Source organism: Mustela lutreola, chromosome 18, assembly GCF_030435805.1.
Source record: "Mustela lutreola isolate mMusLut2 chromosome 18, mMusLut2.pri, whole genome shotgun sequence".
Taxonomy (NCBI): domain Eukaryota; kingdom Metazoa; phylum Chordata; class Mammalia; order Carnivora; family Mustelidae; genus Mustela; species Mustela lutreola.
In genome coordinates, this window is record NC_081307.1 from 23,120,978 (window position 1) to 23,138,062 (window position 17,085).

The window sequence follows — 17,085 nt, forward strand, 5'->3', positions numbered from 1 at the left end:
AACAGATGTTAAATGGTAAGCTTAGTCAGATTATGGTAAGATATAGGTATAGGTGTGATCTGATACCGTTTTTAAAAAATAAACTAATTTTTAATTTTAATATAACTATACAGATATTTGTATTTAAAAAAGTTATTTGGGGGTGCTTTGGTGGCTCAGTTGGTTAAGCATCTGACTCTTGATTTTGGTTCAGTCATGATATCAGTGTTGTGAGATCAAGCCCTGCCTCAGGCTCCATGCTTAGAGTCTGGTTAAGGTTCTCCTCCACACCCCTCGCACTCTTAAAAAAAAAAAGAAGAAGAAGAAGAAAGAAAAGTTATTTTGTATCTTAAATTTAACTCTTTTCATTAGATAACTCTTCAACTACTGCTACAGTCTTCTTTCATCTTTTATGTAAGTTTTCTAAAGCTATTTCAAACAAAATTGGATGCTGGATGCAACTGAAAACAAGTCAGACTTAATATCAGCAAAGTCTGATTAAGAAATCGCCAGTAAATGAATGTAATGTGACCTAAGGAAGGCAAAAGATAATTATACACCTTGTTTTCTCAAATTTATTTCATCTGTTTTTCTTTGTCTCAAATCTTAAGAAAATCTGACATACATATATGCATACCTTTTCTTTTTGTTGGGATGATCATTTTATTTGGAAAAATTTGTTCATAGCCATTGATGTTGCAAGACTTATTAAGGATAACTTTTTAGCCTTAAAGTAAAAGTCATCAAAACATCATTAAGTGGGGCGCCTGGGTGGCTCCGTGGGTTAAGCCGCTGCCTTCCGCTCAGGTCATGATCTCAGGGTCCTGGGATCGAGCCCCGCATTGGGCTCTCTGCTCAGCAGGGAGCCTGCTTCTCTCTCTCTCTCTCTCTCTCTCTCTCTCTCTCTGCCTGCCTCTCTGCCTACTTGTGATCTCTGTCTGGCAAATAAATAAATAAAATCTTTTAAAAAAATCATTAAGTTAAATACTAGAAAAAGAAAAAAATTTCATAAAATAAAGTGTACAATTTCAGTTAAAAATATTTACTTTTTAAATTCGAATCCCATTTTAAAACTAAACCCAAGTTTCATTACCTTTCATTTTAATGCTTTGTTGTAGAATTTGTGTTTGATTTTTTAAAAAACATGTTTTTAACTTTATAAGAAAATGATATTAAGAGTTGTGAATTATGATAAGATTTGGGGAGTAAAAACTGACAATTTCAATAGCACATAATTATTGAGACTTCCACAATAAATGTAGAGTTGGAGAAACCTGTAATCTGGTATTACAAAGTTATATCTCTTACTAAGTTGAAAAGTTTTCTTCAGTTAGAATACTCCATTGTGTTTTTGATCAAGATTTCTATTTTTTTTCACATGATATCGCAACTTGGTATTAGCATGCCAAGAGGCAATCCAGAATTCATGTCTTCTGTGTTGATTTCTGTCCTGCATTTAACTGTGATGTATACAATAACCAGTAAATAATAGATAAAATTTGGAAATTGCATTCCCTGCATTAAGTAAAACAAATATCAAGACAATCTCCTCTTTGAAAAGGACAGTTTTCCCTTAAATGACACTGGAAATATTGTCTCATGAATTCCAAATGTCCCTTCCTTGTTCTTAAAAAGGCAAAGGTTACCTCTATTTCTTTCTATTATATCAACTTCATTGGAGCTGAGCTATGTGCCAATCTCCACATCTCCAAAGACTATTATTTACTCAAGTCCAAGTGTATACTTAACTTTCTACATAAAAAGAGTCTTTGTTAAGGCCAGTGATCTCTGATTCTAGGTCATTTCACAATACTGGGATGATTTTTCTTAATTGCCTCATAAGGTTAACCTCTGGAATGATTGTGGATGCTCATTAAATTGGCTTCCTCAGTAATCTATGAAATGCCTGCAAAGCAGCCTCAGTTGCCTGTGCCATCCTGGTCTCAAAAAAAAAAAAATGGCTAAAGAGACCCATAATAGGAAAGCATAGATTTCTCTCACACACACCCAGTAGCTCCCAGAAAATGATCAAGAAACTATGTTGTTCCCCTTGTTGTCAAATCTGGTATTGTACATGGCAGCATATTAAAAACTACATCATCTGTGCCAAAAATGCTCCAAACTGAGATAGAATGTTTCTGAAATTAAAGGGAAAAATCAAATATACTGAGCATCATGGAGAAAGGATGGGGGTGGGATTAATTTTAAGAATAATGTAGATAATATTCTGAAAAAACATTTTAGGAGATAAAGGAGAGAAACTCTTTTTTAAATCCTGGGAAATCCCATGCATTTTTCTTAAAAGTATGCTTATATTTCAGGGTTTCATGATTCATTACCAACCTTTTTTCCATGTGAGTGTAAGTAGATACCCACAGTGGCATACCATGGACTGAGCAATTGCAAAGGGGCTGAGTCACCTGGTAAGCAGCCTGCCCAGCCGTAATCACTGATGTTGACCAACTCAGCTAGAAGTAGTTTTCAAGATGAGTTTTATTTTTAAATTTCTGTTCTTTAAAGTAAAAAAAAAAAAAAAATTATTAACACTTACTTATCCATGCTGTCAATACCCTGGACCCATACCTCAGTGTACTGGGGGCAGAGTTTAAAAGGATTTAAGTGTACAATATTCTAAAATCTCTTAAAACCTGGAACAGTGAACATAGGCGTCTTTTGAAAAATGTTAAATAAGTAAGCAGGACACTTTCATGTTGTCATAATTTACAGTATATTCTCAAAGAACCAGGAATACCACTTTAGCTGGGATTGACTGAAAAAAATGTAAAAAGAAAAAATAAAGGGACAAGTAAACTACAAAAACACCTATTCCAAAATGATAGCCAATATTCAAGTTTTTCTATATGATCTTGTACTTTAATTCTTAGCCTATTCTCTACATACACCAAAATTGACAAAATCTAGGGAAAAGATTGTATTGTAAGTTTATGACTTGGAGGAAATAAAGACCTTATATCTATAGTAAACAACTTACATTTTTCTTTTTTGAAATAGTTTTGAGAATTAGTGAAGAGTAAAAGTTCTGGAAATCAGATGGCCTGGACAATAATCCTGTCTCCACCAGTTACTAGTTGAGTCAGTCAGGTCAATAAAGATAAAATATTTGAAAATGTATCACAAACCAACTTTTTACAACCACACATTCACCTAAACCAAATCTAGTTTTATGCCAAAGAGATACTACTCAATGTCACAAAAAGAGTTGATACCATAAATCATATACCTAATAAGAAAATGTAAGAATAGGATAATATTAACAGCAAATTCATACACAAAACTGTTCAGTAAAAAACAGCATATATTTTAACCTCAGTATGGGAGATGAGAAGACTTCTAGGGTGATCATTTTATTTCTACAAGAAATAAACTGTTTTCTGATTCCAGAAATCAACATTTGGAGAAAATGTCTCTAGCAAGTAAAGACTCATAGCATACATCTCAGTTAATGCAGCTAAAAGCTTGAGCCCAGAACGTAGTAAAAGTTGGAGGAATGCTTTAAAGTCCAAGAGACATGAGAGCTGAGTCCTAGCTTTGTTTAATTTACATAGGGCCAAAGGTTTCTGCCTTCAGCGTATGATGATTTAAATCTTAGTCATAACTAAAGGAACAGGCCTAGGCCATGGTTTCCAATAAGTTTTGCCCTTTGGGAAGGTTTTGTGGAGATCAGAAGATGAAAGCGAGAAATGAGTGTTACTTTTTCAGTTCTCACAATTTGGAAGTAACAGAGAAAGAAAACAAATCAACATATTTTAACCCCAAAAGTAGTATATTATGCATGAGATTAAATTCTGTGACAGTCTTGTGAAATACATTATATCCTATATTTTACATCCCTGAGGATTGTTGCCTAAGTGGTACCAGGACCATATGATGAGCACAGTACAAATTTCATTGGTATTGAGGGCAAATACTACTTTATGTCTCATTTCTCACGTTTCTTTGTTCTCGGTTATGGAAGACTTGTCTGTGTTATTATTCTTTCCACAGGGAAGTTTACCATTCTCTCACTGAATGTGTTGATGTGACTTTTCTGATTTGTAATTGATATACTACCAAATCTTTCCCTATAGTGATTTTACCAGTGGATTGATCATTATTTCAGTTAATCACCCTCCCATTCCATAATGACTTCAACCATTCCTCAGCTTTTTTCTTAGGATTCCCTAAGTCAAACTTAGAGAAGAAGTATGTTAAATATGGACACAGGGGTTTGAAATGTGTCCCTGTTTGTATTTCTCAGTAACACACTGATATGCTGAATTAAGTCTGGCTCCCTACAAAACTCTTGGGTGCTGAGTATGCAGATTCCTCAGGATTTTAAGTCTAGAAAGGAGGGATGTCTGGGTTATTTTTGTTTTGTTTTCCTTTTTTAGCTGTTGCACCTCAGAGTGGGATGATATCACTCAAAAAGGAGGCCTCCCTACAATAATGTCTAGTTAAGTCTGTAGTCACTGGCATGTCATAGATACTAATCTTGTCCCTACTCATTACTGTGGTTTTTGTGGAATTAACCAGATGTTCTACTTTTGGGGGGTTGTTCTAGGTGATAACTTTAATAATTAGTGGCTCCTTAAACTTCGTGCCTATGTTTAGGGTAGAAAGCCAAATACTTTAAGTTCCACAGCTGTTGATCCATTCTCTGGTTTACAAGTTTCTGTGATGTTATAGACTATGTATTTGTACTTTTATCTCTGAAGCACAAGCTTGTGTTTGTTAGTGCCCAGAGCTTCCTCCTTCCTTCTTTAGATCACTGATTTATCCTTCCTCCTCTTCTCCAAAACAGTTCTGCTTTCTTTTCCTGCTTATAGATGAAATGAATGTAGCAACCTGGGGCCCACTGCTTACTGATTTGTATAGAAGAGGAAAGATACCAAGAGCTTCAGTAAGCTCAAACCATGAAGCAGATCAACAACTGTCTCTCAGTCTCTCTTCCTGCTTCCTCTGTCCTCATACAGTCCCCAAATTAAAATCACTCAGTTCACAAGTGCCACAAAATAAAATGAAGGGACTAGGATATTCATGTATAAAGTCATGTATTTTCCAAATTCCGTTATTTAAACTAAGTGAAAGTCAAAGCCTTCTTGGAGACGGGCTAACACTACTTAGACTTAGTTATAGTTTGTGCCTCCCAGCACACACTTTTAATGATGTTGATTCAACTGAATTTCTGTAAAAGCCAAAATAAAGATATTGAAAGATCACCAATTACTTGAATATTGTCTTCAAAAATATCAAGCAATTAATTTTTTTTCTCCAATTATATTTTCATATATTTTTCATATTTTGCTTTTGTGTTCCCTAGTTTCAGTTTTTCTGGTAAATTTTTCCTAAAGATACAATATATTTATGCTTTAGGTCTCCTCTTTACTACATTTTAGGAATATATATACATATATATATATATATATATATGTATATATATACACATATATATATGCATGCTCTTTTGAAACATCAGTTTGATACATCTATAAATGGCTCAGGAGCCTCATTCCAACTTTTTCTGAAACTATGACAGAGAGTTTAATTTTTCAATTTTCATGGAGTCTTTGAGAATCTGCCAACTTAAAACCAAATAGAGATTTCAAATTCTGCCTACGATAGAATAGCTCATAGCAAACCAGTGTTCCCACTAAAAATAATAGTAATCCAAAAAATAAATACAAAAGAAACTATAAATGAAGGCGTCAGAAGCTATTGAAGCAGGTAGGGATTAGTGTTCAAGATACCAGAAACAAGGGAATTGCAGAGTGGTGGCCCCAACGACTGTGAAGTGACATTCTTCTCAGACTATTTTCTCATCCTCTCCAGCATTTGAAGAGAGAAAAGAAACAGAGAATAAGGCAATAAGGCACTGCTAAAAGGCAAGAAGGCAACAGAGTTTTCAGCAAGTCTCCATGTTAAGATTTTATTTATTTATTTATTTATTTATTTATTTGACAGAGATCACAAGTAGGCAGAAAGGCAGGCAGAGAGAGGAGGAAGCAGGCTCCCAACTGAGCAGAGAACCTGATGTGGGACTCAACCCCAGGACCCTGGGATCATGACCTGAGCTGAAGGCGGAGGCTTTAACCCCCTGAGCCGCCCAGGCGTCCCAGTCTCCATATTAAAGAGAGACAAATATTGTCAAAGAGAAGTGTCACAACAGCCAGGATGAGGAATATATGCCATGGAAGAGGGAGCCCAGGAAAGTGGGCCTGATACTCAAGGTTTTGCATTTAGGGCATTACTGAATTCTAAGCCTGTGCAGGACCAAAGAACAAGAAGCCAAGAAGAGCTTTCAGCAGCCATATGGTGCTGAGATAAAAACTGAAGTTCAAGTCTAACTTAGGAGAAGTTGATTAGTCAACTCCTCAGCTCTCACTTGGGATTCCTGGAGGGTAACACTCTTGGAAGGGAAGTGAACCAGAAACAGTAAATCTTACCAAGATTTCAACCCAGCCAAAAGGTAATTACCAAAAGGTAATTCAAAACCCAATCGAATTAATATGATTGGCCCCCAGTATAGATGCTTACCAGCAAATAGACTGAACTTTCTCTGAAGGAAGAAAATATTATCCTGAGTCTCTACAATATTTCATTCAGAATTTCTAACAGATGATCAAAAATATCTAGGTACCTCTGGAAAACTCACACTGGAGTTATCTCCTATCTAAAATTACTATGAAAAACAAATTAACTTCTGGGTGCTACAGAATGGCATCTATATATAAAGGCTAGAGTTTTTAATATCTGGGTAAACAATAGAAAGCGTATTTAATCTGATAGGCTTCTAACACCTTTTTCTAAAATCTTATGTTTGCACATGCTGAGTAAACTATACAAGAGCTATTTATACTACATGCCTACAAAGACATAATACAGTGCATGTCTATCTTTTCTACAATTAATTTTGCCAAAAACACCATAAAAACAATAAAATCTTCAGTACATTAAAAAAATATATATCCAAGCATACTGAGAAACAAGAGCAAAGAAAATCAAATAACAGAAACAGAGGCACAAGTGATCTAGATATTTAAGTTATCAGTTACTGGGGCACCAGGATGGCTCAGTTGTTAAGTGTCTACCCTCAGCTCAGGTCATGATTCCAGAGTCCTGGGATCCAGCTGGGTATCAGGTGCTCTGCTCCAGTGGGGAGCCTGCTTCTCCCTCTGCCTGCCACTCTGCCTGCTTGTGCGCGTGCGCGCGCTCTCTCTCTCTCTCTCTCTCTCTCTCTGTGTCAAATAAATAAAATCTTTTTTAAAAAAATATTAACAACAAGTAATTGGATTTCCAGAGGCTAGTTGATAGAAAAAAGGACAGAAGCAATAATTGAAGAGAATATGGTCAAGAATTTTCCAAAACACCTTTCCCAGGAGGCTGTGGAGGATGGCGGAAGGCAGGTCCTGGTGCTCTGTGGCTGAGGCCATCTCCTGGGCTGCCTGGCAGCCATGGTGGCCAGACAGGTGTTTCTGGGCTGAAAGGTTGTAGTCGTGTGCTGTGAGGGCATCCACATTTCAGGGAATTTCTGCAGAAACAAGTAGAAGTACCGGGCCTTTCTCTGTAAATGCAGGAACACCAACTCATCCTGTGGCCCCTACACTTCCAAGTACCCAGCCAAGTCTTTTGGTGGATAGTGAGAGGCATGCTGCCTCACAAGACTGAGTGAGGCCAGGCTGCCCTGGACCACCTCAAGATGTCTGATGGGATCCTGCCAGCCCATGACAAGAAAAAATGGATGGTGGTTCCTGCTGCCCTCAAAGTGATGCACCTGAAGCTTTCAGGGAAGTTTACTTACCTGGGGTGCCTGTCTCATGAGGTTTGCTGGAAATACCAGGTAGTAACAGCCACCCGGGAAGAGAAAATGAAGGAGAAGGCCAAGATCCATTACCAGAAGGAAAAGCACCTAATGAGACCATGGAAATGGGCCAAAAAGAATGCAGAGAAGAAAATTGACAAATAGACAGAGGTCCTCAAGACCTATGGACTCCTCTGTTAATTCCTAAAAGAAAGAAAGAGAGAGAGGGGGGAGGAAAGAAGGAAGGAAGGAAGGAAGGAAGGAAGGAAGGAAGGAAGGAAGGAATTTCCAAAACAGGGGCGCCTGGGTAGCTCAGTCAGTTAAGTGTCTGCCTTGGGCTAAGGTCGTGATCCAGGCCTGAGCCCCACCTCGGGCTCCCTGTTCAGTGAGGAGTCTGCTTCTCCCTCTGTACCTCACCCTGCTCATGCTCTCTCTTTCTCTCTCTCTCAAATGAATAAATTTTTAAAATCTAAAATAATTTCCAGAACAGGCTGAGAGACAATTTCAAGAATGCTACAAATACAAATAATAAATAAAATGATACTCACTTTTAGAGAAGTTACAATAAAACTTAAAATTCAGAAGGATACTTTTAAAAGCAAGTAGAAAAAAAAAAACAGACTTACAATCAAAAGGTGAACATTAAGACCTAAAAGAACAAGTGTCTCGGCAATGATTAAAAATGTAGTCCTGCACTGTATTAGTCAGATACAATGGAGTACACATTTGAGGAAAAATAAGGGAAAAGTCTAGAATTGTGTATGAGTATTATGACTACTGGTTTATTAATGCCATGTCAATAAAAAAAATGGAACTAACTTTTATAGAGCCTCCAGTTAAAGAAATGAAGAAAATGGAAATAAGAATGTAATTGAAGGGATAAAGCAAAAATTTATTATTGAGGTAAGATGACAGTTTTTCAAATTACATTGAAAATTTTCATAAACTACAACTGTCACTAAATACTGCAGATAATCACTCTGAATCTCTTCTAACACTGAATAATACTTGGTTGTATTCTTACAATTTTAAAAGCACAGAGTACAGTGGAATAATATTTTATAATAAAAATAACTGGATTAAGACAAATTTGTGAAAAGAAAAATATGGTTGCTTGTATTAATTAGAGTAGTTATTATGCTTGTCTTAAAAATAACACATTAAAGTTTTTAAACAGTGATTTTCTTCATCCCTTTGGAAGTGTAGAATGCACCTAAATCTACATCAATCATTGCAAACTTTTCTTTGTTCATTCATTTGATTCTGTCTATATAAGACTGGAAATTCTAAACCTATCCTCTGAGTTTATGATTTTGAAATATTTTTTCTTTGCTTGTTAAGAAGAATTTGTGCATTATGAATCTACACTAAAGCTTAAAAATATATTGCTGTATTTATATCACAGACTTGACTAATACAATGCTTTGCAGATTCTGGATAACTGCAGGATATTGCTGGCTAAGCTTGCATCTAAATAAGAACAGTAAATCCTGGGTAAAGGGGAAGGAGAGAAATGCCAAACATTTGACATTAGTTTAAGAAACAGAGCCACTCTTCAGCAAAGACATGTTATAGAAATGCAATGCAACAGCTGCCTTTTGGATATTCACAATGCTCACTGTCATACACAGGCTGAGAGAAGTATTAAATTTTCCCCAAGAAGATCTTTTTGCCTGTGTTTCTCTAATTAAGTAGCCAATAGAATCCTTCATATTAGTTCTTAGATAATACTGATATTCTTTTTTTTAAATTTTTCATTAACATATAATGTATTATTAGCCCGAGGGGTAGAGGTCTGTGAATCGCCTGGTTTACACACTTCACAGCACTCACCATAGCACATACTCTCCCCAATAGTACTGATATTCTTTGAAAATAACATTTGCTTGAACACTTTGATAAAGCACGAATTAGTCTAGAAACTTGAAGCTTTCAATGGCCATTGGAGGTTCTTTCATATCAGTTCAACATAATTTAACAAATCATGGCAGACCAATGTGTGTAGGAACAAATTCAAGACATTAGAATTGTAACATGTTCATATATTGTTTCTCTTGAGTTTTTTGTTATAGTTTTTGGGGAGTTTTGTTTTTAGCTCAGATTTTTGCTCTATTTTTATAACTACTAGAAGAAGTATAGATAATTAATGTTAAGGGGAAAGCAAAGCTAGTTTCTATGCTCCTGGAATTACCCTCATATTCTCCTTTAGTTTCCACTCAAACTGGGCATTAGAACGAAATGGGGATGAAGGAAGTGTGTAGAGAATACCATGTTTCTTCTGGTTTCCAAATCCTACATTTGTCCATTTGGGGACTTTGAGTATATTGAAGATTAATAAAAGTTTTCATAATGGTAGTTTGATAGAATTGTCCCAGGGCATATATTAAGCTTGAACTCTTTGTTAATCTCACATATCAGAATTAGAATTTGCTTTCTGAGGAGGTATGAATAAAGCACTGTTCTTGCAAAATATTTCCAGGCATATATGTGGATAGTGAGTAGAGTAAAAGTAGTTCAACACAAAATGCTAAGTAGTAAAGTGACAAGGAAAGTATTGTTGAAGAGAAGTAGTCACTTCTGTCGTTTTAAATTGACTTCCTTTCTTCTTACTAGTTACAGCATTCCCTAGGTGTGCTTTTTCATCTAAAGTCCTTTCTTACTGAGCTTTTATTGGGACTTGCCATTATGGCTTAAAGTATTTCTATATTATTTGAGAAAAGAACTAAATGATTCATTTCAGAAAAAAATAAGCAGGACTCCTTTAACATTCTGTTGAAATTTTAAGTATGTAAAAGTAACATCACTCTTTGTAGACCTTACATTGAGATACGTAGTTAATCAACAAAAGCTGAGATAAGAATGTTAAGATTTTTATAGGCAAACTACATATCTCCTTATAGTTGCTAATATGTCTTCAAATAATAATAATAATAATAACAATAACAATAATAATAACAATAATAACAATAACAATAACAATAACAATAATAATCAGTAGTACTTGTGAAATTCAGTAATACCAAGGGAAGCCTCCAGAGATTACTATATAACGTTTAGTGAGCATAGAATTTAATTGTTTTTCTCAGTTAGATTCCATGGAGTCCTGTTTCTGCAAGATCACCTATAGGTAAAAATAGATTTCTGTGATCAAAACAGAATAAGAAACTTGGGCACACTGTAGCTCAAGCTAGAGTATTTATAAACTTTCTTGAAAATTTATAGATACTGGTAATGTACCTATAGATACACTTTTATCTAGGATGTTCTGAAAATCCTGCAGTAGAGAAGCTAGTGTCTCCCAAATTTATTTGAACAGAGGCTTTTTCCATTTTGATACCTATGATCATCCTACAGATCAGTGTTCACTAAGATACACTTCTAGGAACATTGAACTGTTTTTATGGTCATGTTATTCTCCTGCTGGGAAGGTTATTCTTAGAGTAAGTTCAAAAAACAGTTTAGTCCCGAAAAAAAAAGAAAAATTGTTTCTACCAGGTGCTTGTGTTCAGAGCTATCATAAGCTTCTTCATCATAAAGAATTGTGAAAGAAAAGACTCTCTTTCCTGTACTAAACAGATTTAAGAAAGACAAAACACCAAGAGTGTCTCAACTGGTTAATGGTACTTGGGAGATGTTGTAATGCTTCTTTCTGTGAAACTGCAATCAACCAGTTGTCGCTTTTTGATGTCAGATCTACTACAAGTCCCCCAAAGTGCTAGACCCAAAAATTTGAGTTTTAATTAGGCTTTTATCTTTCAAAGGAATTTTGACTCAAAAAGAACATACAAGGGATATGTTCCTTTTAGAATTTGAAAGAATGCTAAGATTGGTGCAAATACTAATGAAACTTAAAGTTTGCTAATTTACCCTTGGGTGCATTATTAATCTGGAATTTTTTCAGATAGAGAGGGTTGTATAAATAACAGAAAATGCAGTACTGCAACCCAAATATGTGGCAGAACTTCTTCAGCAAAGTCAGTAAAGTACTGCCAGCCTGCCAACTCTGATCCTCTGCCTTTTCTTTAAATAAAGTTTTATTGGAACACGATCATGTTAATTTGTTTACATACTGTCTATAGCCACTTTTGCACTGGAACAGAATTGAGTAGTTGTAACAGAGACTATAAGACATGCAAAACCTTGCAGATTTACTTTCTGGCCAATTATAGAAAAAGTTTGCTTCCTCTTGGTTTGCAAAGGTTATTGATGTGTGTATTGATAAGTGTAATGAATCAGGGTCAGTGGATGAAAAATAATCATGGAGAGGAGGTGGCTGTTTTGGACAGGAAATGCTTCTGCACAGGGATGATATTTGAGCATAGACATACCTGAAAAAAAAGTGAGAAAGCCAACCTGTGAACTTCTGGCAATAGTCTACTTGACAGGAGGTACCCTGCCTAGCATTTTGAAACAGCTGGAGATGCAGTGGGCAGAGGGTGACATAGGAAATGCATGAGTGGTAGGAGATGTGGTCCTAGGACTAGGCCAGATCACTACTTCTTGCTGAAGTAGAGCCAGACTGTGACTGGTGGGAAGCCTTGGAACTGTTCGGAGTTAGAGAAATAACATGAACTCACTTGTTTTAAAACAATCATTCTGGGGGCGCCTGGGTGGCTCAGTGGGTTAAAGCCTCTGCCTCCAGCTTAGGTCATGGTCCCAGGGTCCTGGGATTGAGCCCTGCATCAGGCTCTCTGCTTGGCAGGGAACCTGCTTCCTCCTCTCTCTCTGCCTGCCTCTCTGCCTACTTGTGATCTCTCTCTGTCAAATAAATAAATAAAATATTTAAAAAATAATAAAACAATCATTCTGCCTGTTTTGTTGAAAACTCATTCCAGAGAAATAACTAAGAATGAAGTAGGGTGACTTTAAATTTTAAAACAAACAAACAAACAAAAAACTCCATAATATATATTCTACTATCAGACTGCAGAGATGCTATTGATTAATCAATCACCTGTCAGCAGTAAAGGCCATACATGAGGACCGTAGTTTCAACTTTGCTAGCATGACGATCTCCTTGGTAGTTTTTAAAAATGCAAGTGCTGGAATACCCAAAGACATTCTGATTTAATTTGATTGGGCTGGGGTTTGAGACATTGATTTGTTCGTTTGCTTATTTGTTTAAAGCTCTCCAGATCTCTCTAATGTGCAATCAGGATTGAGAACCATTGCTCTAGAGAAAAATATCGAAGACCAACAAAATGTAAATTTTATAGTATAGCTAATTATACAGTGCTGTAAAAGAAAACAAATTGATGTGTAACATAAATTGTCCAGAAGTTCATTCTTCCTAGGGACTTTATAAGAATCTCAAAACTACTCAGTGCCCTGGACAATTTTAAAATCAGATCGGGGACCTCATTGTCTGAAGCAGGCATAACTCTTCTTAGATGTGTCAGTATCAAATGCCCTTTGGAGATCCCAAGCAACATCTTGATTCTGTTACTTGAATCAATTTGTACTACATTTATGACCTGATGGTGTTTTCTGGCAGGGAATTTCATAGGTTGGAAGTTTTAAACACAGTCATCTGCGACCAGACAACCCCCTTAATGATAGCCACAGAGGCCCCTGCAGATCTGCCTACACAGGGGTCCCTAGGAGCTAGTTACCAGAGCAATACCACAATATTATTTGCTATACGTAAGCATGTGGACCTTCTAAGCCTCAGGCATAGCCATTATGTGAGGTCATGTGTGCTGATGTGATTTGTTGAAAGAAATAAACATAGAACTTCTTACTTACTGTGAAAACAATTGACTTGGCTTAGATCATGTGTGAGATAGAATTCTGTGTTTTGACTGTAAGAAAATAGAAATTATATTTTGACTTGAAAGATGCTCTGTTGACTCAAATGTTCACAGACATGTCGTGGAAACAGAAGAAATCAGTGTGACCTAAAAGAGCCAGCAGCATCACTAATGAAGATCAGGCCTTTAAAATACACTAATCACCCCTTCTTCCCCTTTCCTGTTTTTGTTTCACCTTGATTATGCTTTCATTCAAGGAAACACTGGGTCTGTTTGCTAGAGTCTTAAGTTCTCCACCTGTCAACTTACGGAACAATAGGAGTAGAGGGCAAAAAGAGGTGGGAACTACAGAAATTTTGAGGACGAAATAGCTCAGCAGGTCATCTGAGCTTTTGGGAAATCTTTGTGATGTGATGAAAACGATTTCAGTGTTTTAGGGTACATGCCTCAAGATGATTCACTCAAATCCTATGTGTCTATAAGTTAAAATATACTCTCTCAGAGTTTGTATTTTAACATATTTTTAGAAATGCAGATTTTTATTGATTATTTTATGTAAGAAACCCTCAGTCTCCTTAACATAGAGCTGGGTCATTTAATGCTAATTTTCCCCCTAAAAGGTACAAATCACAGGGAAATTTCCTTTTTCAAACCTTAAATCTGTGAGCATCCAGTGACCAAATACATTCTCATATTTCTAGTAGTATGTGATTTTTTTAAAATGTTTTATGCATTTTGGCAATGTGTCAAACAAATAAGCCATTATAACATCAAGCATCTTTTGCATGGCACTGGATCTTAAAGACAGAGCGATGGAACAGAGCTTTGGGAAAACACAATTTCCTCTTCAGCTTGTCTGTTTTCTGCATTGTCCAGTTGCTGTGTGCTAAAAAGCTGCTTAAAAAAATTTTTTTAAAGTTTTTTAGTTACTCCTAAAGGGACTTTTAAATTTTATAAAGCCCCATTTGTCCAGACAATGATTTAAAAAAATCTAAGAATCTGTTTTTATGAGAGAGTCTGGAAAAGTGAAAATAAGACTGAAAAAGGGTGAGTGCTTTGGGTGTGCTGACCCAGTTTCTCATTTCAAGGATTAGTCTTGTTAGGTAATTGAATACAGGACAGTAACATTTGATATAATGTTATTTTCAAGAAAAGCACAAACCAACTGACCTAATACAATAAGCCCAAATCAGGAGTATTAGTCTCTTTTTCCAATTTATCTCTGCAGAACACATGTTTCCTATATACATTTGGACAATATGAAAGGAAAAAAAAAAGTGGGAAGCAAGATACCTGGATTCTGGTCCCTGCTTCCCATAATCAGTTTGGGAAAAGTAACTGTTATTTCTGTAGCCCTAAATTTCCTCATTTATAATTGAAAAAGTTGTACCAGAGCTCTAAAATTCCTTCTCTCTAAGCTCTTTCTTGGTTAACTTTCCATTTGTACTCCCTCAGTAGGTTTATCAGAGAATGTGTCTTTTTGTTTCCTAGGGCTGTGTAAGAAAGTATCACAAACTGAGTGTCTTAAAACAAATTTCTGACTTATTATAAAGATACCAGTCATTGGATTAAGGTTTACCATAATCCAGTCTGACCTCATCTTAACTTGATTATATCAGCAAAGACCCTATTTCCAAATAAGGTCAGGCATAGTAGTACCAGGGATAAAGACTTCAGGATATCCTCTGGGGAACACAGTTCAGCCAAGAACAATGTGTATGAAACCACTCAGCTACCTAAGATTATGTTTAAGTGAGATGGAATTAGAATATTTACTCTCTGGTCTGTATTTCATGCCCGCTTGTTTGCCGTGTCCAATAAAGCAGCCTACAAATTCAAGGAGTAGTTAGATTTGTTGACAGAGGCAGAGAGAAACTCAGTCTATTCCAACTCATTATTGATAAGATTGATAAATTGATAAGTTGTCAAATCTTGCTGTACATTTTTATTAAATACAAGTATATCTTGGATTCCCCAATCTTAAAATGAATTATACTTTTTATCTGCCTCTCCCTACAAGTCTAGTCTGGTTTCTTATATACCACAAATATTCAATATTGACTCAGTTGATAGAATAGCACAATAATTATGGGATTCAATTTCATCTTGCCAACACCCACCCAAAGTCCTCAGCCACATCATCTTTCCATCACTCCCTTTCTTCCTTGTGCTGCCATGCACGTGTACATGTACATGCACCCGAGCACGCACGCGCGTGCACAAACACACACACACACACACACACACACACACACACTCAGTACATTCCCATTGTTTATTCCTGTGCCTGCATAATTTTACAGCTCCAAAGATAATGCTTATAAATTTTTTGGATTGAAAATGGGAACTGAAACTACTGGCTTCTTCTAATTATGCTTAAAATCTAGAGCAGTGACATGTTGGGTTATGGAGATCTCTTTTGTAAAGAGAACAGTGGTTTAGAAGTCATTATATGCTGAATCTGTTGCTAGCTAGTTACAGGAGCACTATCTGGAATATCATCCTCATTTTGTTATCAAGTCCATGATTAAATTAGAGTTTGTTATCAAATTCTTGATTCTTTTTTTTTTTTTAAGATTTTATTTATTTATTTGACAGAGAGAGAGATCACAAGTAGGCAGAGAGGCAGGCAAAGAGAGATGAGGAAGCAGTCTTCCTGCTGAGCAGAGAGCCCCATGCGGGGCTCAATCCCAGAACCCTGGGATCATGACCTGAGCTGAAGGCAGAGGCTTAACCCACTGAGCCACCCAGGCGCCCAGTCAAATTCTTGATTCTGTAGGAACATCCACTTTACTTTCTCCTTCCAGTGAACACAGACTAATTGGGGAAAACTATCATTTTTTATAATTGTTCCCCAAAAAGAGGTTTTTGTGGGGTTTTTGTTTGTTTTTTGAGATAGCAGAGCAGAGTCCTGTAAAATTTATAGGACCAAAGTACTCTGACATCATACATAATGGAAGATAAGAGCCTGAATCTGAATGTAACTACATAATCGCATTTAAGTATGTGAGTCTTAGAGATAAAATGAGTCATTTACTTGCCATTTCTAAGGAAAAAGCTTGAGTCATGCAACTTTTAATAGGATTTACCACTTAAACATTTGACATTTAATCAGAAAAACAGACTTCATTGTTAACTCTTCACACACAGGACAGACATTTGTGATTGGTTTATGTGAGAATCACTTGTGTTTTGTTTTTTTTGTAAAGATTTATTTATTTATTCCAGAGAGAGAGTGAGAGTGGAGAGGGTGAGATCTTGAGAAGATCTCAAGCAGACTCCCCATTGAGCAAGGAACCTGTAACCAAGGCTCAATCCCCAAACCTTAAGATCATTACCTCAGCCAAAAGTGGGAGTCAGGCTCTCCACTCAGCTGCAAGTTGGATTCTCCCTATCCCTCTGTAATCTCTCTCAGTTTTGCTCTCTCTCAAATAAGTAAACAAGTAAAATCTTAAGGAAAACAACAAAAACTACAACAAGGGCATTTGATAAGAAGACAGAAAACCCCCACTAACTTACATGCATACAAATAAAAGAGCTATAATAAAATGTTGCGTA

General features: G+C 36.2%; 1 protein-coding gene and 1 pseudogene across 1 annotated transcript in view; both read left to right on the forward strand.

Moving 5' to 3' along the window:
* Window positions 1–17,085, forward strand: part of DLC1 (DLC1 Rho GTPase activating protein) — a 426,333-nt gene that overhangs the window by 61,768 nt on the left and 347,480 nt on the right. The window lies entirely within an intron of this gene.
* On the forward strand, window positions 7,044–7,978 carry LOC131820656 (large ribosomal subunit protein uL13-like; annotated as a pseudogene).